This window comes from Trichosurus vulpecula, chromosome 7 (assembly GCF_011100635.1).
Source record: "Trichosurus vulpecula isolate mTriVul1 chromosome 7, mTriVul1.pri, whole genome shotgun sequence".
Classification (NCBI taxonomy): Eukaryota; Metazoa; Chordata; class Mammalia; order Diprotodontia; family Phalangeridae; genus Trichosurus; species Trichosurus vulpecula.
Genome location: NC_050579.1, coordinates 208,784,672 through 208,808,144, shown reverse-complemented (window position 1 = coordinate 208,808,144; position 23,473 = coordinate 208,784,672). Strand labels below are relative to the sequence as shown.

Sequence of the window (23,473 nt, the reverse complement as noted above, 5' to 3'; positions counted from 1 at the left end):
GGGAAGAATGCCACCATTATTAATAATTAATTTTAGTGGAGCTGTGAATTAGTACAGCCATTATGGGGAAAAAAATTGAAATTATGTTAATGAAGTGGCTAAAATATCCATAAACTCTGGCTTAGAAATTCCATTGCCAGGCATATATCTGAAGAGATCAATGACAAAAAGAAAGGGTTCATACAACACCCCAAAATATTTATAGAGCACTTTTTGTGATATCAAAGAATAAGAAACAAAGTAGATACACAGGATGTAGTACATGAACATAATGGAATTTTACTATGCTGTAAGAAATGATAAACATAATAACGTAATGAACACAGAGAAGCAAGGAAAAGCTTACATGAATTGATGCAAAGCGGAAGAGAGCCAAGAAAACAATACATGTGATGACTACAATAACATAAACAGAAAGAACAGTGACTGTAAAATAACAGAAAATGAATAGTGTAAAATTACAAAGACCAAGTTTAGTCCCAAAAAGGAGACTTGACAAGTATCTCCTCCACTTTCTTTGCAAGGGGATGAAGGTTTCATAGGTATGGGTCATTAAATATTATATCACATTTTTAGATGTGTTAGGTTTTGCTGACTTTTTTGCTCTTCTTTTTACTTTTTAAAAAATATTTGTTGTAAGGGATTGTTATAAAGGATGGTATGAGAGGAGAAGAGGAGGAATCTGGGGGAAATCTCAGTGATAATAAAAACAAAAGATATCAATACAAATTTTTTAAAACTTGTTCATTGTTTAATAAAAGATGTTATTTAAAGGGCAGTATATTATGTGGGAGTTCTTTTTCAGGTTAGGAAAGTTTACTTTCCAACAAAGAAAAATCTAGCACAATCTCTCTAAAGAGTGAAAAATAGGTTTTTCTGGTCTGATAATTGGAATCACTCTCTAATCTGTTAAATGTTTTGTTCCCTCAAGACAATAAAGGGAGTAATTGCTTGGAAGTTACACCAAAAAGACACAAAAAGATCAAATAAGTTATTAAATGTTTTAGAAAAATACAAAACCAATTATGTTCATCTTTCGAGGACAAGTTAAATGAGATACACGAAAATCACTCAAAAACTAATCTGCCTATCATGCTGAAAGTAATATATAATTCTGCCATGCATTCAAATGGCAACTTATAGTTAATGACAACTATTGTATTAATACCTGGGGCTAGATAAAATCATCTCTGTGCAAAACACATTAATAAAAACATAGACGCAAATTATATCATCTGTGAAAGTGATTCACAGCACTGCTGCCTCAATTTTTCATATTATCATTAGGCTCCATGAAGATAGATCAAATCAAGAAGGTCATGGAAATACACAAGCTCCATGAGGATCAGGTATGTTTAATATAAAGTTTTAAGGTTTGGGGTTTGTTTGTATTTTAGTAAAATGTGTGACATATTACAGTACTGTAAGATGAAAGATTTGTTCTTAATTCAGTCTAAAACTAAGGTAATAAGCTTAAATAAGTCATTCAAATATATTTGCAAAAACTCCTTGTTTGCTTTCCCTTAAGAAAAAAAAGTCTGACAGTGACTTCTCTTTACATGTGTGTACTTCTTGGTAGCTTACATAAGTAAAAGATTTTCCAATCTCTTCCAACTAAGAATTGTAATAACACTCCCACATCACATCAGACACTTAAAGCCAAGACTGACATGACAAGAGCGACAGGATATCTAGGAGAAAAAAGTTCCATTTTGGGATAAAAGTAGAGGTCATTAAGAAAGTGAAAATGAGAGAAAGATAAAACTAATCAGATCAAAGTTCATTCACTAATTCATTTAGTTAGTACCTATTAACCCCTGGTAACACTAAGCAAAACACAAAATTAGTGAAAAATACTGTCCTGTGTTCCAGACACATTATTTTAGTTGGGGAGGCAAGATACACAGATACATAACTGTTTATTCTTATTCTTCCTGAAGCAGCTAGATGGTGCCATGGATAGACACTGGGCCGGCAATCAGGAAGACTTGGTTCAAATGTAGCATCAGATAAATACTAGCTGTGTAACAATGGACAAGTGGCTTAAGTTCTACCTCAGTTTTCTCAACTTTAAAACTGGGATAATAATAGCACCAACCTTCCAGGGTTCGAATGACAATAAAATGAGATGATATTTGTAAAGCACTTAGCACAGTGCCTAGCACATAGTAGGTGCTTGATAAAACAAAGAAATCATTTTCTCTCTCTGTAATGGTAATTAAGGTAGGACTTTTTTTCTCTTTTTGGCTGTTTTCTCTTTTGGAACACTGAGGTAATCAAGTGCCTTTAAGTCTGGCCTTTGTTTCTTTGATTAAATCGGGAGTCTTTGATGACCTGCTTAAGAAACAAGAAAGCCTAGTTCACTTAAATTTGAGTAGCATGGTTGTGATGCCCTTTGATCCTGAACAGGGTATATAAACTCAGAGGTTAGTGTTTTGTTTGGGGCTCTCACTCACTGGAAGAGTGTCTTGTGATTTGATCAGACAAGCCTCTGGGTAGCCGCTAGAGCTTCCCCGCCCCCGCCCCCGGCTTTGAAAACCCAGATGTTGGTTCTTCTCTCTGGTAACTATGTATTGCTATAGAGAGAACAATCTGTGTTTATTTGCTCTGTTTATATAGTCTCTGCTTGTAATTTCTGTTCATATTTGATCTGAGGTTCAGGGTGCTGGCTTTTCTCCCTAAACTAAGTGAATGGTGTATGTACGTTTAATTAAAGTAAGACTGTTAACCCCTTAAAGTTGCTTTCCTTAGAAAAGCAGATCAAATAACTTGTGCTTGCAGCCCTTTTGTGTGCTGGTGTTGGTCTTACACAGCCACAGTAGCAGCAAGCAACAATACTGTTACACTCTCTCAGCAAAAGAGGCCCTCAGCAAGGGTAGGAGCTGTCTTTTGATTATTTTTACATGCCTGGCACTTAGCACAGTGCCTGGCACGTAGTAGGCACTTAAATGTTTATTGACTTTCTGTTTATTGGTTTCCATGCTTATGGAACAAACAGCAAATGCTTACAGCAAATGAATGATCCAAACAAAATCCCTACAACAGGAATTTCAGAAAAAAATGATTATAAAATATAGTCTCAGAAAATAATTTATAGGGTAATCTCAGAACCTCAAAGTTGGAAGGGAGCTCGAGAGACTCCCTTCTGTATTACACTACATTACACTAGACAAGTATTCTTTGAACCTCTACCATACAAACCCACTGCACCTCCGTTGCAACAATTTGGCTAGCAGCTGCTGTGGGGCTGAAAGACCAACACAAGCCCAACAACAAGGGTGCTGCCAGCACCGGTTCTTTGATCTGCTTTACTAAGGAAAGTAGCATTAGGGAGTTAACAATCCTACTTTAATCTAACATATACATATAAACACACTTAGTTCAGGGGGGAAAGCCAGCACCCTGCACTTCAGAGCAAATACAAACAAATTACAAATGTACATTTATAAACAGACCAAATACAACTCATAGTTACCAAGGTGGCATCAACATCTGGGTTCACAAGCTGGAGGGCTCTTAACTACAGCAGCCCAGAGTTTCCACATCAACACTCCTCCAAGAGTGAGAGCCCCCAAGGGAGAACACCAACCTCTGGGTTTATATATCTTGTTTAGGGTCAAAGGTGAGTCACACATGCAACTCATCCATGGGACCTAAAAGTGGCACAAAAATGAGACTTAAACCCATGTGATCTAAAAGCTTCTGATGTCACAAACATGTCACTCAAACCCATGTAAACTAGGCTTTCCCTTAAGCCAAGAAGGTCATCAAGGACTCCTGATTTAATCAAGGAAACAAAGGCCAAACTCTTCAAGTGCACCTGACTGAAGAAGTGTTAAAAGTCCATCTCAATTACCAATACAACCTCCTGAAGATGCTCATTCCACTTTGGCCAGTTCTAATAGTCATGGCATTTTCCCTTATATTGAACCTATATTTGCATCTACAACTTCTACCTATTGCTCCTCATTTTGCTCCCAAGGTCCAAGGAGGACAAATCTAATTACTCTTCCAAATGAAAGTCCTTCAAATACTTGAAGACATCTAATGTGTCCCAAATCTTCCCTTTTCCAGGCTAAAGATTCCTAGTTTGTCCAAACAATCCTCAAATGCATGAATGAGAGGTTGCCCTCTTCTGGACTATATCCAATTTATCATTTTCCTTGTGATGTTTATTTCACCCACAAAATAACTGCCATCAGCAAAGAGTTAGGAAAATTTGCAAACTAATTAATCAACTCAGTCCCAGTTTGGGAAGGATGTTAAAAAAAATCATAGGCATTCCAGTTCAAATAGAATTTTACCAAGCTTCTGAAGTGGTCTGTTATTGAAATATACATAAAGCTACCTATATTTATAAATACAAATAAAAACAAAAGAGATAATTTTGACTCAACATTTTTACAAACTTGGATTTCATGGGTCACTTTGTCATGAGAGAGGGTCCTATTTGGGGACTATGACAGGGGAGGAGTCATTGGACAGTGGTTTATTTTGCTTGTGTTAAGATTGAACATTGGATGTAGAATTTTCCATATACTATCAGACTCAGTATATATGTTGGTTAGTTTTGGTAAATTGAATTTTCCCCTTTTCTTTTTAAAGGTAGCTTGCTTAGTAAAGGAAGTGGAAAAGATAATTTAAAATGGTAATATAGAAATAAAATATATTAATAAAAAATTTAAAATAATGACTCATTTGTTATGAGGTAAGACAGACTGGGAGTCAGGAAATCTGAGTTTTAGTTTCAGTTCTGCTACTAACTAGCTGGGTGAAGTCAATAAGATCGTTTTTCCTCTCTTGGTCTGTTTCATTACCTATAAGATATGGGATGCTGGTTTAGATGCTCTTTAAAGGCCATTCAAGCTCTAATGATCTATTTGCAAATGGACACATTTCCAAGAAATGGGCCATAACAAAGCTAGAGTACACAGGTACCTCCCTCTGAGTATCTAAAACAGCAAGAACAGAGAAATGCCCATCCGGGGGCAGCCAAGAAATATGGCCTATCATACAGAGAAGATGCTGGCTGGCGGCAACTGAAGATAGCACAGCAGCAGGCTCAGCTCAGAAATGGGAGCAGTTACTGCAATAGAAGTGACCTGTGGAAACCAAGCCAAAAACTCCCTGGAAATGACCTATGAAAAAAATTCCCCAAGCAAGACTGTGGCATCTCTGACTAAGCTCTCATAGCCAAAATGTGTATAGGAAATTGATATAAAAATATAAGAACAAGAGCTATGCACCACTAAATAAATGATCAAAGGATAAGACCAGGCAGGTTTTTTCTTTTTATTAAAATGCTCGATCACTGCTAAAAAAAAATTTGACAATACAAAAGACATAAAGAAATACTTAAAATATAAAATAACCAAACTAACAGAAAACCAAACAAAAATTTAAATAACCTAATCTCAGAAAAGGAAATAAAATTCTTTGCTGTTTCTTTAAAAAAAAATAAAGTAACTTTCCAATGACTTCTCCTGGCACATTCTCCAAATAGAACTTCCCCAATGACAAAGTTAAGCAACATATTGGTCATATCTGACAATATATGATTCTTCCACAGCTGTTTTCTACCAATTCTAAAAAATATGTTTCATCAAGAGTCCTCTGAAGTCTAAGTCAACCCAAAGGAAGAGACTCCTTTAAGTCTCTTAATATTGTTTACAAAAGAAGAAATGCAAATTATCAATAACCTTATGAAAACATGGTCCAAAATCACTAATAAGAAATGTAAATTAAAACAATGCTGAGGCTTTTATCTCATTCACAGATTAGAAGAGATAAAAAGAGATTTGTTCAAAAAAAAAAAGAAAACTTTAAAAAAAATAACTGTAGAAAAACAGGCATACAAACAGATTGTTAATGAAGTTATAAACTGGTTAAACAATTCTGTGAAACAACAGGAAATCCTGCTAGTCAGTAAATTAGTTTACACTCTTTGATCCAGCAATAACCATAACTCTTAGTATGCATATATCCAAAGGAGACCACAGACAGGGAAAAGTCCCATACACACAAAAATACTTGTAGTAGCAGCAAAAATCACAAAAGAAAATGAAGAATTCTTGGAAACTTCCTTGGCAATACTTGTATGAAACTGAAAAGAAGCAAAGAAACTGATAAAGGAATAAAGGAGAACAATTTACCAAGTGACCAAAATAATGTCAAAGTAAACAACATTAAAAGATATCAGAATTCTAATCAATTCCGTCACCAATCATGATGTCACAAAATTGACTGTGAAGCAATTATATGATATAGGTAATAGATTAAGAGCAGAAGGGGTCTTTATATGTCATCTAACCTAACTCCCTCATTTTATGAATAAGGAAACTGAGACCCTAAAAGCTTAAATTATTTGGCCAAGGATACACAGATAACAAGTGGGAGAGCTGAGATGAGAACCTAGGTTTTCAAGTCCAAATTCAGTGTTCTTCTCACTATACCATGATGCTTACCAATGTCGATTAGGTTGAATGAACTAAGAAATTCAAGACATATAATGCTTACAGGAAATCAATTCTGGAATAATAGAATGGGTGACATAAGACACTCTGACGCTAAGCTCGCCATTTTTTGTGACCTTATATCAGCAAGATTCTGAGCTTTCAAAGAACAAGGTAATGTTCTTTATTATTTTAGTAAAGCTATTCAAAGGCAAAGACCTTAAAAATTCCAGTTACTAATCAGGATAATGCATGTGGAAATACCCTATGAATACTAAAGTACTATGTAAATATGTTATTAATACCAGCAAACTGCTTCACTGAAGACACTATCCCTGCCAGATTTTACCCATATTGCTCAGTTTCTAGCACCAAAATAGCCATTCCCAGTCACTTCTGGGCAGAAAATATATTCTATCTCCCAATGATTTGTGGCCAACTTATCCGATATCACTTGAGGATCAGTCAAGGAAGTATGATGTTAGAAAGTACCTAGACAAAGTCTTTCTAATAAAAAAGAGATCCATAATTGCTAATAGAGATAATATTGGAGCTTTCTCAGTGCGAGGAGGTATAAATGTCAGCTTTTTCATTAGATAATTATGTCATTCCAGGAGGTAAAGAACAAGATTAAGTCAACAACTGTCCCTGTATGTTTGCCTAATTAAATTGACAATGTAAAATTCTTGAAGACAGGGATTGTTTCATTTTTGTGTTTATCTCCAGTGCTTAGCACAATGCCTGGCACACAGCAGGCATGTAATAAATGATGATTAATTGAGTGGTAGGCCAGGTATAAGAAACAACGTTGTGACAAAGATTGTGAAGAGAACTAGGTAGGCAATCTAAAATCCTCAGGCAAAGAAAAGTACCCAGGATCTGTAGAGCCATGGTCACTCTCTTCCTGACTGAATGGACTATGACCTTGGACAAATGGTACAGACTGAACAGATTTCTCACCACAAAAAATACAATCTGCCAATCACATGGATGATTTTTTTAAATGGTTTAAAATTTTTTATTTACTTTATTCTGAACTTAAGAAACAAAACAAGCATTTCCATAACATTACAGAATAGAAAATGCACATTCATTGTACATGAAACTGCAAATTATATACAACTCGCTATTCCTTTCAAATCTATAATAAAGTTGTAAGTAAGGAGGATTTTACTATTCTTTTTTAGATTGCAGCTCCCAGGATCCTAGATATAATTTCCCAGGGTCACAGTTGTAAACAGTTTCTACTGGGACTGCGCAGTGAGATATGGGGATGACATAATATAATGTTTACTACTCTTGTGCTGAATGCTGATATTGCTAAAGTTAACCTGTGAGCTTAATGTTGGCAAAATGCCTTATTTTTCTGTTACTCTCTAACTTCAAGTGGGCACTGGTCAGTAAGTGGGGAATCCTTAGGGGAATCTGAATGCACAAGCTAGAATGCTATGCATGCCTTGATCAAAGCTTGGGGGGAACCTGTGTTTACCTCAACCAGCCCCCACTGAAACTTAAGGGACCTGTACCTACTATATTCTTGCCCACCCCTTCAAAAAGATTAGGGAAGCTGTAGGAGTTTGTGTTCCCATTGTCAGCAACTCTCTTGAGGAGATATTATAATAAAGTAAAGCTTATTTAACTCTTTATAATGACTCCGTTTCTGTCTTCCTGTCTGCCCAGATCAAGAGTGAACCTGTGCTAGAACACCTGCTAGCAGCCCTCCCATGTGTAATAGCAATGTTGCTAGCAGCTGCTGTGGAGGTGAAAGACCAACACAAGAACAACAAAGCACACAGGAGGGCTGCTAGCACAAGTTCTTTGATCTGCTTTTCTAAGGAAAGCAACTTTAAGGGGTTGACAATCTCACTTTAATTAAACATACATATATCATTCACTTAGTTCAGGGGAAAAAGCCAGCACCCTGAACTTCAGAGCAAATTCAAACAGAAATTACAAGCATACATTATATAAACAGAGCAAATAAACACAAACCAGTAGACAGGCCTGTAACTGTCTAACTATAACAATACATACAGTTACCAGAGAGAGAGAGAAAAGCATTAACATCTGGGTTTTCAATGCCAGGGACCTCTTGACAGCTATCCAGAGTCTCATCTGGTCAAATCACAGGATATTCTTCCAGTGAGCTCATATACCCTGTTCAGGGCCTTAAGGTCTCAGAGCCTACTTAGCAAAAAGATGTGGGGCCTGGGGCCTGCTTATTTGTTACCTGTGATACAAGTCCCCCCCGCCCAGTAGTTACCATTAGACACACATACATACATACACACACACACACACACACACACACACACACACACACACAAATACACACACACACTCACTCTATACATACTTCTATTAATCAGCTCTTTCTATGGATGCAGATATCATCTTCCTATATCATTTGTAGTTAGTTTGGGTATTTATAACAGTCAAAATGACTCAGTCACACAAAGTTGTTCTTTAAACAATACTGCTGTTGCTGTATATGATGTTCTCTTGGTTTTGCTCATTTTGCTCATTATTTCATGCAAGTCTATCCATGTTTTTGTGAGATCACCAAGATCATCATTTCTTATACCATGGCAGTATTCCATCACAATCACATAACACAACTCTTTCAGACATTCCCCAACTGATGGGCATCTCCACAAATTCCAGTTCATTGCCATCACAAAGAGAAGAATTGTAAATATGTTAGAACATATAGGTTCTTTTCCTTTTTCTCTAATAATCTTAGGAAATAGTCTTAGTAGTGGGTATTGCTGGGTCCAAGTATACAAGCAGTTTAATAACTCTGGTTAAATTGGTTAAGTTAAATGGTTAAAATGGTTCACACAACATATGCTAACGGCTGAGAACTACTGTTGTTATCTCTGGTCTTTCCTATACTATATCTTAAGAAATTCTTTTTTTTTTTACGTTATGCAATTTTTTTAATTTATTTAATATATTTAGTTTTCAGCACTGATTTTCACAAGGCTTTGAATTACAAATTTTCTCCCCATTTCTACCCTCCCCCTCACTCCAAGATGGCATATTCTGGTTGCCCTCCCTTCTGTCACCCCACTCCCCTTCCATCCCCTTTTCCCTTTCTTTCTTGTAGGGCAAGATAAATTTCTACACCCCATTGCCTGTGTATCTTATTTCCTAGTTGCATGCAAAAACTATTTACTCGTTTGTTTTTGAACATCTGTTTTTAAAACTTTGAGTTCCAAATTCTCTCCCCTCTTCCCTTCCCACCCACCCTCCCTAAGAAGTCAAGCAATTCAACATAGGCCAAATGTGTATCATTACGTATAACCCTTCCACAATACTCATGTTGTCAAAGACTAACTATATTTTGCTCCTTCCTAACCTATCCCCCTTTATTGAATTTTCTCCCTTGACCCTGTCCCCTTTCAAAAGTGTTTGTTTTTGATTACCTCCACCCCCATCTGCCCTCCCTTCTATCATCCCCCCTCCCTTTTTTTATCTTCTTCCTTCTTCTTTCCTGTGGGGTAAGATACCCAATTGAGTATGTATGGTATTCCTTCCTCAGGTCAAATCTGATGAGAGCAAGATTCACTCATTCCCCCCTCACCTGCCTTCTCTTCTCTTCCTACAGAACTGCTTTTTCTTGCCACTTTTATGTGAGATAATTTATCCCATTTTATCTCTCCCTATCTCCCCCTCTCAATATATTCCTCTCTCATCCCTTAATTTGATTTTATTTTAGATATCTTCCCTTCATCTTCAACTCACCCTGTGCCCGCTCTCTCTCTATATATATATATACATACATATATACATACATACACATTCACTTATACATATATACACATAAACATATATATATATATATATTCCCTTCAGCTACCCTAATACTGAGGTCTCATGAATCATACACATCATCTTTCCATGTAGGAATGTCAACAAAACAGTACAACTTTAGTAAGTTCCCTGCAATTTCTTTTTCTTGATTACCTTTTCATGCTTCTCTTGATTCTTGTGTTTGAAAGTCAAATTTTCTATTCAGCTCTGGTCTTTTCACTGAGAAAGCTTGAAAGTCCTCTATTTTATTGAAAATCCATATTTTGCCTTGGAGTATGATACTCAGTTTTGCTGGGTAGTTGATTCTTGGTTTTAATCCTAGCTCCACTGACCTCTGGAATATCATATTCCAAGCCCTTTGATCTCTTAATGTAGAAGCTGCTAGATCTTGGGTTATTCTGATTATGTTTTCACAATACTCAAATTGTTTCTTTCTGGCTGCTTGCAGTATTTTCTCCTTGATCTGGGAGCTCTGGAATTTGGCAACGATATTCCTAGGAGATTTCTTTTTGGGATCTATTTGAGGAGGCGATGTGTGGATTCTTTCAATTTCTATTTTGCCCTGTGGCTCTAGAATGTCAGTGCAGTTCTTGATAATTTCTTGAAAGATGATATCTAGGCTCTTCTTTTGATCATGGCTTTCAGGTAGTCTAATAATTTTTAAATTATCTCTCCTGGATCTATTTTCCAGGTAAGTGGTTTTTTCCAATAAGATATTTCACATTGTCTTCCATTTTTTCATTCCTTTGGTTCTGTTTTATATCTTGATTTCTCATAAAGTCACTAGCTTCCACTACCTCCAATCTAATTTTTGAGGTAGTATTTTCTTCAGTGGTCTTTTGGACCTCCTTTTCCATTTGGCTAATTCTGCCTTTCAAGGCATTCTTCTCCTCATTGGCTTTTTGGAGCTCTTTTGCCATTTGAGTTAGTCTATTTTTTAAGGTGTTGTTTTCTTCAGTATATTTTTCAGTATTTTTTTGGGTCTCCTTTAGCAAGTCATTGACTTGTTTTTTCGTGGTTTTCTTCCATCCTTCTCATTTCTCTTCCCAATTTTTCCTCTACTTCTCTAACTTGCTTTTCCAAATCCTTTTTGAGCTCTTCCATGGCCTGAGACCAGTTTATGTTTTTCTTGAAGGCTTTTGTTGTAGGCTCTTTGACTTTGTTGACTTCTTCTGGCTTTATGTTTTAGTTTTCTTTCTCACCAAAGAAAGATTCCAGAGTCTGAGACTGAATCTGGGTGCGTTTTCGCTGCCTGGTCATATTCGCAGCCAGCTAACTTGACCCTGGAGTTTTTCAGTGGGGTATGACTGCTTGTAGAGTTAAGAGAACTATGTTCCAAGCCTGGGGGGATGTGCCAGCTCTGCCACACCAGCACTCCTCCTTCCCCAAGAACCCCCAACCCGGACTGGACTTAGATCTTCAGCAGGTTCTGCAATGCTGCTCAGATCTGCCACTTAATTCCTCCCACCAGGTGGGCCTGGGGCTGGAAGCAACTGCAGCTGTAGTTCTGTAGCTGCCCCACCTCCTCTGCCCCCAGGGCGGTGGCCAAACCGGAACTCCTTATTAAACTCTGTCCCCAGCAGCTTTTCCCACTAACTTTCTCTGTTGTCTTTGGTGTTTGTGGGTTGAGAAGTCTGATAACTTCTGCAGCTCACTGATTCAGTGCACTAGGGCACGCTCCGCCCGGCTCCTGGTCTGGTTGGTCCACCCCGCTCACGCTGGGCTCTGCTCCACTCCCCTCTGCTCTGCTCCCAGCTCCATGCAGGAAAGACCTCACCCAGAGACCATCCAGGCTGTCCTGGGCTGGAGACCTGCTTCCTTCTGCTGTTTTCTGGGTTCTGCAGTTCTAGAATTGGTTCAGAGCCATTTTTTATACGTTTTTGGAGGGATTCGGCGGGGAGCTCACGCTAGTCCCTTCTTTCCAGCTGCCATCTTCATCTTAAGAAATTCTTTAACCAACTCTGGAGAGACTAAAAGAAGATATTACCTATGGAACTGTTTTTCAATGCTACTGTTGTTATAGAGTCTAGGGGGTAAAACTATAAGGGATAAACTTAGGAAATAGTTGAGTCTTTAGATTGATTGGACAAATCATGAATTCATCTGCATTTCAAGCAAAGAGTATTCAGCCAACCTCACCAACCACCAACCTTTCCATGTGTAAATCAGGAACAAAAACCTCAATCACAAGTCACTTTAAAGAGTTAATGAAACAACATATGAGAAATGGTCTTCAAAGAGGCAAACTGTTATACTAGTACACAAGTGTAGATAGCACTGTGATTACTATTTGCCTAAAAAGGAGTAGATTTTCTTGAACACTCAGGAGGTAATGATCATGTTAATGTATAACTGGGGGATGGGAGTCTGATGGAAGATGTAAGTAACTTCTCCCCTTTTAATAAATAATCTGATGGGAAATAACCAAGTAACCATAACCCTTGAGGAAAAATGAATGAAATGACAGCAAAATGGAAATTAATCAAACAACTTGAATTTTGATGATCTCCTGTACTAAATACTTTTAATTTACTTTTTAAATACTTTTACATAAAAGTATGATGGGCAAAGAAATGAATGTCTTGAGAGATGAACTAGAAAAATTACTGATTCTCCTTTGCGGATAATTCTGTTACAAGGAAAAAGGAGAGGCTGTCATATAGGCAATCAGAAAGACTAAAGTTTTGATAAAAGTTCAGCTCTTGTCCTTGCCCTCTCCAGGACCTCAAGAACTGGGGAGGGAATCTTGAGGTCTGAATATGCAGGGTAGTTCCAAGATAAAAATAAGCAAGAAAGACACATTATATTCATTCTTTATATTTATTATTCATTTATTGCATTCTTTTCTTTTTAAATTTTGAGTTCCAAATTCTCTCCCTCCCTCTACTGCTCTCCATATCCACTGAAAAGGCAAGCCATATATCAACATATATGTGAAATGATGCATATTCCCCTATTAGCCATAGTTTTTTAAGCAAGAAAAATAAAGTGAAAAATCATAATTCAATTGATATTCAGAGTTTATCAGTTCTCTCTCTGGAGGCAGATAGCATTTTTTCATCATGAGCCCTTTGGAAATGTCTTGGATCATTGTACAGGGTGTTCCTGAAGTCTGGACACATAGGGAGTTGATGGCAATGTGGAGTTATTGCATCGACTTCACATGAATCTTGCAAAGTGCACCAACCTTTGCATCACAAATGATGGAAATCATATTGAAGATGTTATTTGTTAATATTGCAATTAAATAAAAATTTCATTCATTTCACTTCTTGAAAATATGCATTTTTGCCTATGTGTCCAGACTTTAGGAACATCCTATATTGATCAGAGTAGTCAAGTCTTCCACAGCTGATCATCATTACAACACTGCTATTACTATGCACAATGATCTCTTAATTCTTATTTTACTTTGCACCAGTTCATATAGGTCTTGGCATGTTTTTTCTGAAACCAACTGCCTCATCATTTCCCATAGCAAAATAATGTTACCCCACAATCATATGCCACAACTTCTTTAGCCATTCCCCAATTGATGAGCATTTTCTTGATCTCCAATTCTTTGCAACCACAAAAAAGAGTTGCTATAAATATTTTTGCACTTATAGGTCCTTTTCCTTTTCTCTTTGGGATACAGACCTAGCAGTGGTATTGATGGGTCAAAGAGTATGTCTAATTTCTAGTTTCAAATTGTTCTCCAGAATGGTTGGCCCAGTTCACTACTCCACCAACAATTCCTTAGTGTACCTATTTTTTCCTTATCTCTTCCAGCATTTGTCATTTCTGATAAGCATGAGGTGGCAACTCAGGAGTTGTTTTAATTTACATTTCTCAAATCAATAGTAATTTAGAACATTTTTTCACATGACTATAGATAGCTTTGATTACTTCTTCTGAAAACTACCTGTTTACATCCTTTGAACATTTTTCAATTGAGGAATGTTTTTCTTTTCATAAATCTGACTCAAGTTTTATACTCAGTATATATTTGAGAAATGAGTCCTTTATCAGAGAAACTTGCTATGATTTTTTTTTATAATACTTCATTGTCTGCGGTACCTTTTAGCAAAATGTAGTTTCCCTGATTTTCCCATTTAATTATATGTATTTTTGTTTTTGCTTTGTCTGAGATCATAACTGCTACCTCTGTCTTTTTTTTTTTGGTTTAGCTGAAGCATATTAAATTCTATTCTGGCTCTTTATTTTAAACTACTGTGTGTGTCTTTCTTTTTCAGTAAGTATTTTCCTGTAAACAACTGATTCAGGTTTCTGATCTGTTCTGCTATCTGCTTCCATTTTACTGGTGAGCTCATCCCATTCACAGTTATGATTACTATGTTTTTCCTACATTCCATTTTCTTCTGTTTCTTCATCTCTCTCTCCTCTCCTCTCTCTGTCCCCCCCCCCGCTTTCTCTCTCTCCCTCCCCCCTCTCCTGTCCCTCCTCAAAAGTCTATTTGACTTCTAACTACTGCCTCCCTTAATCTGAATTCCCTTTTATCACTACCCCCTTTCTATGATCTCCTACCCTTCCTATTTCCTTACTGGGTAAGTAACATTTCTATCTACAACCTAGTGTGTACATATATTCTTCCCTCTTTGAACCAATTCTGATGAGACTGAGGTTCTAGCATTGCCTACCGCACACTCCTCATTTCCCCCTCTATTGTAAAAGCTCTTCCTTGTATACCTCTTTTATGAGAGAAAATTTTTCCCATTCTGTCTTTCCCTTCTGCTTTCTCCTAGTTCACCTTTCTTGTTCATGCATTCTTTTCCTTTTTACATCATTACAATATAACTGACTTACAGTCATGCCCTCTGTTTATGTAAATTCATCTTAACTACCCTAATATGATAAAGTTCTTGGAAGTCAGTATCACCTTCCCATACAGGAATGTAAAGTTTAACTTTATTAAAGATTCTTACATTTACTCCTTCCTGTTTACCTTTTTATGTTTCTCTTGAGTCTTGTGTTTGAATGTCAACATTTCTATTCAACTCAGGTCTTCTCATCAGAAATGCTTGAATGCTATTTCATTAGACATTCATTTTTTCCCCAAAAGATTATACTCAGTTTTGCTGGGTGATTCTTGGTTCTAAGCCTAGATCTTTTGCCCTCCAGAATATCATACTCCACCTGTTCTGCTCCATTAACATGGACGCTGCTAAGTCTTGTGTGATCCTGAGTGTGACTTCATGATACTTGAATTGTTTCTTTCTGGCTGCTTGCAATATTTTCTCCTTGACATAGGAGCTCTGGAATTTGTCTGGGAGTTTTCATTTTGGGATTTCTTTCAAGCGACTGGTGGAGTCTTCAATTTTTATTTTACCTTCTGGATCTAAGATTTTGGGGCAGTTTCCCTTGGCAGTTTCTTAAAATATAATGTCTAGGCTTTTTCTTTGATCACAGTTTTCAGGTACTAGAACAATTCTTAAATTACCTCTTCTTGATCTATTTTCCAGGTAAATTGTTTTTCTGATAAGAAATTCTACATTTTTGTCTACTTTTTTCATTCTTTTGATTTTGTTTGTTTCTTGATGTCTCATGGAGTCATTAGTTTCCACTTGAACAAATCTAATTTTTAAGGTACTTTTTTGTGAGATTGTGTAGCTTTTTCCTTTAGGCCAATTCTCTTTTTAAAGATGTTATTTTCTCCAGTATTTTTTGTTCTTCCTTTACCAAGCTGTAAATTCTCTTTTCATAATTTGCTTGTATCACTCTCCTTTCTTTTCTCAATTTTCCTCTAAGCCTCTTATCTCTGTCTTTAACTCTTCTAGGAATTCTTATGGGGTACAGGTCCAATTAACATTTTCTTTGAAGCTTTGTTGTAGGTGTTTTCACATTGTTGTTTTCTGAGTTTATGCTTTGGTCTTCCCTGCCACCACAATAGCTTTTTATGGTCAAGTTCTTTTCCTCTTGACTTAAGTTTTCTTAGGCTGGGAAAATGTCTCACCTTGACCTTTTGTTGGCACTGTGGGTTAAAAATTTGATTTGAGACTTTATTTTAAAGTTGTTTGGAGGTGAATGTTGAGAGAGTTCAGTTGGCTTGCCTCTGCTCTGTCATCTTGGCTCCCAAAAGATGTACTTTAAAACCCAAGGTATACTGTGGTTAAATATGATCTAAGTGATTGTTTATTTAAAGGAAATTTTAAGCAGAGTCAAGATGGTTTACAGTCACCAGGAAGTAGGACAGCTTGTCCTATGACTCCTATTTCTGAATGTTGCTGTTTCTCTTTCTTTGGTTCTAGGATCACTCAAATACATTTGCTTTGCAGTAAGGTGCTTTTTGCATCTTTGCTTTGTGCTGTGCTCTGAACCACTCCCAATCTGCTTGGTAACCTGAATCATCCTTCAATGCCTTTGACATGGAAATGTAGCAAACACAATCCCACCACTACTCACTATTCCCCAAATACAACTTGTTCTTTCCTGCCTCTAAGCCTTAGTTAATACTGTTCCCTCCTACTGGCTATTTAAATAACATCTATTCATATCCCATTAATAAACATCTCTCCATCCAATAGGGCTTCGTACCTCTCATATACTAATTATCACATACTATCACTTTATGTTATTTAGTTATTCAGGGAGTTGTCTTGTACCTCCCCTACCATATCATAAAATCTAAGAAGCCAAATAAGTAATTCCTTTCTATCCTCCACAACACTTAGCATAGTGCCTTGTACATATCAAACATCTGAATGAGCGAAAAGGATTTCCAAGTGCTACTAGGAATGTCATTTTAAAAACAGTAATGAAAATACAGTAGAGACTATTATGTATTTTCTTGTACAAACTTGAAAAATACAAAATATAAAGGATCTTAGGCAATTTACTTCAACCCATGTTATGCCCTGCTCCCCTTTTTCAGTTTCTCCATCTTGCCCCAGCTCACCCCACTGTTACTCCCATCTCCACGGACCCCACCGTTTGTACTCCCATCTCCACGGACCCTACTGTTTGTGTTCCCTTCTCCACAGAAATAATCCTGCCTCAGCTTGTCCTACTGTTTGTGTCCCCATCTCCACGGAAATCTAATTGTGTTCTTTCCCTTTAAATATTCTTTCTCTTCCCCAACTCAGGGCTGTTCGATTTGAGTAATTACTCTGAACAGTCGAGCACTTCAATAAATCCACATCTAAATTTATATCCTGGTCTCGCTCACTTTTTTTTGGCACAACACCCATACCTGAACAAGAATCCCACCTACAACATACAAGTAATCAAGCCTTTTCTTGAAGACCCCTAGTGAGTGAGAACCCACCACTACCAAAGAAGTCATTCCATTTTTTGATAACTATCAGGAAAGTTTTGTTCACATCGAGCCCAGAGTTGCTTCCTTGCAACTTCTATCATCTTTCTCCTAGTACTACACCCAGTGCAGTTAGAGAGAACAAGTATATCTCCCTGTCCACCCCTCCAGGTCTTCTAATCCCTGGGCCAAGGAGCCTCATTACTTTCTTCAATTCATCTTCCTATGGCACAGTCTTGAGGCCCTTCAATATCTAAGCTGCCTTCCTCTATACATGCCTTAGCTTAACAATGTCCTTTCTAAAATGTGCCACCCAGAGTTAAACATAACGCTTTATCTATTCTGGCCAAAGTGAAGCAAAGCTATGTTCTCCCAAGTTTTGGACCCTACGTCCTTCTTAAAGCAGTCTATCAAATTAGTACATTGTCAACATAGCTTACACTGTAGTCCACACATAAAAATGGGTAAGTTAGCGCGTGGCAATTCATGTCAATACAGTCGCTGAAGGATTTCTTTAGCCTAGAGTAAGCACCTCTACCAGATTTAAAATCTGATCATTGTTACAAGGAGAAATGTCATATATTTTTATTCAGATTTTTCTTTCAGGAATACATTAGCTGTGAAAGAGGACGTAAAAATCTAATTATATCTACTTAAACTTCAAGAAAACAATTTTAAAATAATAAGTTTACTTTAACACTTTTGATATTTTAAGAGCAAAGGTTAAAAAAGAAATGAAGGCAAAAAAATAAGAAATCCATTATAGGAATAACCAAGAAAAAAAACCACTAAGTAAATTAACAATTAAGCAATTGACAGAGATCTGTTTTCATAAACGCATGATAAATATAAACTGACTAGACCCAAGGATATGACTATTTAAACAACTTATTAACAATTTAGGACACTAACAAGTAGGTTTAAAAAATACCATATTAGTATGAATAGAATCTTAATACTGAAAAAACCTTAAAGGCCATCCGAGTCACTTTAGAGCTGAATAAACATCACCTCTTCAACTTCTACCATGTTGGCCAGAAAAAGTTTCCAAGGTGCTAGGATTGAAGAATGACACACAGCCTTTGTACTTCAATCAGATCACTTCAATACCACCAGAACACTCTTGGTTTGCAGAATAAATGAATAGCTAACATAACTAAGTTAAAATATTCAAAGCACTTTACGTACAGAAGAAAGCACAGATAGACAACAAAATAAAAAGGAAACAACTAAAGTATAATTAATTTGCCTATAACCCTGAAGATTTTCATTAATTACCTAACGGTCCAGAGCCTGAGAGCAATCTAAAAGTCACTAAAAATGGGGTAGGAGAGGAAGAATGTGGACCCTCAGGACGGGAGATTAGTAAAAGCAACTGCGGCCAGTGGGGTGGAGATGTGTGTCAGGGAATATTAATATTGTGGCTGAGACTTAAAGGTGAAATCCAAAAGCAACTTTGTGCTGTTCTGATTAAGGCAAAAAAAAAAAAAAAGAGGGAGGGAGGGAGAGGGAAAAGAAGACGTGCATAATATAAGGGAGGCAGTCCAAAGCTGTTATATTCTACTCTTGGAAAGAGCAGCATAAAGCTGGGAACTATCACATAATCTCTTAGAAACAAAGGGATGGGTATGAGGAGTCAGCTAGTTAACAATTAGGAAAAATCTCTAATTTTCTACCCATAATGATTTGGGGATAGTAAAATAACTGAACTGAGTGAAAATGAAGTGTGGTATGATAGTGCCAATAAAGAATCTTAAATCTATCCTTAAGCATCTTAATAACATTAAGCTATAACTTGGATTTTTCACAGATGTGTCAAAACAAATTGTATCAATACAAAAAGTTAATGGGCTTTCCACCTCTTTATACTTATCCCAAGGGCTAATGAAGACAAGAGGAAGTTCTGACTTGACCTAGCCTATTTTAAGCCAAAAGACAAATATTTTTTAATTGTTTAACAACAAAAGTACACTGAATATGATAAAATAAAAGGTGTAATTAAAAACAATAAAAATAACTGGCCATAGAACTCAACTATACAATTTGTACAAAACAGAAAAAGTTAGAAAACACTAAGTTTTTCCTCTATATGACATGAATTGAATAAACCAGTGATATATGCAAACCAAATCTGAACCTTGAGAAGAGTTCCATCCTCATAACAAGTACAGATGGTTTAAAACGATTGTGTGAAACTGCACAAAAGGTATACTATTATTCAGAATGTAAAAGAAGATATTCACAACTGTTTAAGAACATCTTGAATATAGCACTAGAATTTGAGAAACCATTTCTATAGTGAGCAAATGCAACTCTGGATATGAAAGCCGCCATTTTTCTCATAGAAAGTATTTTTAGGGAGGGATGTAAAATGATCGTACGTAGAATCAATTTTCTATTTACAACCACGTCTTCTATCTAAAATCATATGTGGTTTTCAGTTTCCTAATAAAGAAAAGCTTACCCATCACTCTAATGCTCCATCATATAGCATAAAAATAACTCTAGGTTCAAGAAATATGAATTCTGGTGTTCAAACAATTCAATCAAAAGGAATTTTGTTTTTTGTGATCATTTTCTTTGCTTGATATTTTTTAGTTTTCACCATTGACTTCCACAAGATTTTGAGTTACAAATTTTCTCCCCATTTCTACTCTCCCCTCACTCCAAGACGGCCATTCCCCAGTCTGCCCTCCCTCCTATCACCCCCCTTCCCCTCTCCCCCATCCCTTTTCCCTTACTTTCTTGTAGGGCAAGATAGATTTCTATGTCCCATTGCCTGTATATCTTATTTCTTAGTTGCATGCAAAAACAACTTTCTTTTTCTTTTTTTGAGCATCTGCTTTTAAAACTTTGAGTTGCAAATTCTCTCCCTTCCTCCCTCCCCACCCACTCTTCCTAAGAAGGCAAGAAATTCAACATGGGCCACACATGTATCATTATGCAAAACACTCCCATAAATAGTCATGTTGTAAAAGACTAACTATATTTCCCTACCTCCTATCCTGTTCCCCTTTATTCAATTTTCTCCCTTGACCCTGTCCCTTTTCAAAAGTGTTTGCTTTTGATTACTTCCTGCCCCTATCTGCCCTCCCTTCCATTGTCCCCCTTTTTTATCCCCTTCCCCCTACTTTCATGTAGGGTAAGAAACCCAATTGAGTGTGTATGGTATTCCCTCCTCAAGTCAAATCTGATGAGAGCAAGATTCACTCATTCCCCCTCACCAGCCCCCTCTTCCCTTCCAACAAACTGCTTTTTCTTGCCACTTTTGTGTGAGATAATTTACCCCATTCTGTCTCTCCCTTTCTCCCTCTCTCATCCCTTAATTTGATTTTTTTTTTTAGATATCATCCCTTCATATTCAACTCACCCTGTGTCCTCTGTCTATATGTGTATGTGTGTGTGTGTGTGTGTGTGTGTGTGTGTGTGTGTGTGTGTGTGTGTATTCCCTTCAGCTACCCTAATACTGAGGTCTCATGAATTACACACATCATCTTTCCATGTAGGAACGTAAACAAAACAGTTCCATTTTAGTAAGTCCCTTATGATTTCTTTCTTTATCTTTTCATGCTTCTCAATTCTTGTGTTTGAAAGTCAAATTTTCTATTCAGCTCTAGTTTTTCACTGAGAAAGCTTGAAAGTCCTCTATTTTATTGAAAATCCATATTTTGCATCAGTCCGTCGGTGGGCCCCGGAGCCCCAGCCCCAGCTGCGCCCCGGCTGCCGCTGCCCCAGACCAGGGATGGAGATTCCCCCCGACCCACTTCCCTGCAGCCCGGGCGGCCTCGGTGGCGGAGAACTGCATCAACTACCAGCAAGGGACCCCGCACAAGGTGTTCCTGGTTCAGACGGTCACCCAGGCCAGCTTGGAGGACATTCCAGGAAGTGGACATAAGTACCACCTGAAATTTTCTGTGGAAGAAATCATCCAGAAACAAATTACAGTGAACTGCCGTGCACAAGTACTCTACCCAACAGCTGGGCAAAACACTGCCCCAGAAGTGGACTTCACGTTTGAAGGGGAGATTGGGAAGAACCAGCTGAGGAAGACAGTAAGTTTTATGAGAGACTCAAATCCATGAAGGAACCACCGGAAGCAAAGAATGTTCCAGACAGTTTTGGGAACATTTCTCCAGAAATGAAGCCAGTCCGACACCTAGCCTGGGTGGCCTATGGTTACATAATATGGCAGAACTCCACTGAAAGCACGTGGTATAAAATGGCAAAAATACAAACTGTCAAGCAAGTGAAAAGAAACGATGATTTTATTGAATTAGACTATACCATCCTATTTCATGATGTTGCATCTCAGGAAATGATTCCATGGCAAATGCAAGTCCTCTGGCATCCCCAGTATGGAGTTAAAGTCAAACACAATAGCCACCAACCCAAGCAGGCCCCAGTGGAATAAACAGCAGGTTGCCATCACCAACTTCCTCGCTTGTGCCATTCACTCAGCCACCTTTAGCTTAGGAACCAAACTCTTCCCAATATAGTGACGCATCAGTGTCTAGACTGCAGTGTACTATTGTGCAGACTCCATAATAAACCACTCCAATCCATGCCTAACTCAAAAAAAAAAAAAGAAAATCCATATTTTGCCTTGGAGCATTATACTCAGTTTTGCTGGGTAGGTGATTCTTGGTTTTAATCCTAGCTCCATTGACCTCTGGAATATCATATTCCAAGCCCTTCGATCCCTTAATGTAGAAGCTGCTAGATCTTGTGTTATCCTGATTGTGTTTCCACAATACTCAAACTGTTTCTTTCTGGCTGCTTGCAGTATTTTATCCTTGACCCAGGAACTCTGGAATTTGGTGACAATATTCCTAGGAGATTTCTTTTTGGGATCTTTTTGAGGAGGCAATCGGTGGATTTTTTCAATTTCTATTTTCCCTTCTGGCTCTAGAATGTCAGGGCAATTCTCCTTGATAATTTCTTGAAAGATGATATCTAGGCTCTTTTTTTGATCATGGCTTTCAGGTAGTCCAGATAATTTTAAAATTATCTCTCCTGGATCTATTTTCCAGGTCAGTGGTTTTTCCAGTGAGATAGTTCACATTGTCTTCCATTTTTTCATTCCTTTGGTTCTGTTTTATAATATCTTGATTTCTCATAAAGTCACTAGCTTCCACTTGCTCCAGTCTAATTTTGAAGGTGGTATTTTCTTCAGTGGTCTTTTGGACCGTATTTGGCTAATTCTGCCTTTCAAGGCATTCTTCTCCTCATTGGCTTTTTGGAGCTCTTTTGCCATTTGAGTCAGTCTATTTTTTAAGGTTTTATTTTCTTCAGTATTTTTTGGGGTCTCCTTTAGCAAGTCATTGACTCGTTTTTCATCGTTTTCTCGCATCACTCTCATTTCTCTTCCCAGTTTTTCCTCTAGCTCATTTACTTGCTTTTCTAAATCTTTTTTGCGCTTGTCCATGGCCTGAGACCAATTCATATTTCTCTTGGAGGCTTTTGATGTAGGCTCTTTGACTTTGTTGACTTCTTCTGGCTGTATGTTTTGGTCTTCTTTGTTCCCAAAGAAAGATTCCAAAGTCTAAGTCTGAATCTGGGTCTGTTTTCGCTGCTTGGCCATGTTCCCAGCCAACTACTTGACCCTTGAACTTTTTGTAAAGGTATGACTGCTTGTAGAGAGTACTTTGTCCCAAGCTTTAGGGGCCTTGTGCTGCTGTTTTCAGAGCTATTTCTACACAGCAAGCTCTGCTACAACAGCGTTCCTCCTCCCCCAAGAACCGCTAACCCAGACCACAACTCAGATCCAAGCAGGCTGTGTACTCCTGCCCTGATCTGCCACTTAATTCCTCCCACCTGATGGGCCTGGGGCCTGAAGTTACTATGGCTGGAAGTAGCCCCAGGGCTGCACCACTTTCGCGCCCCTGGAGCTGGGGCCGCCTGTGCACTCCTTTCACTCCATTCTAGCTGTTCTACCCACTAACCTTCTCTGTTG

At 37.6% G+C, this 23,473-nt stretch overlaps 1 protein-coding gene and 1 pseudogene across 1 annotated transcript in view; one reads left to right on the top strand and one right to left on the bottom strand.

Moving 5' to 3' along the window:
* Window positions 1-23,473, bottom strand: part of LMBRD1 (LMBR1 domain containing 1) — a 203,214-nt gene that overhangs the window by 91,907 nt on the left and 87,834 nt on the right. The gene's annotated exons all lie outside the window — the stretch shown is intronic.
* LOC118856424 lies at window positions 1,293-21,931 on the top strand (annotated as a pseudogene).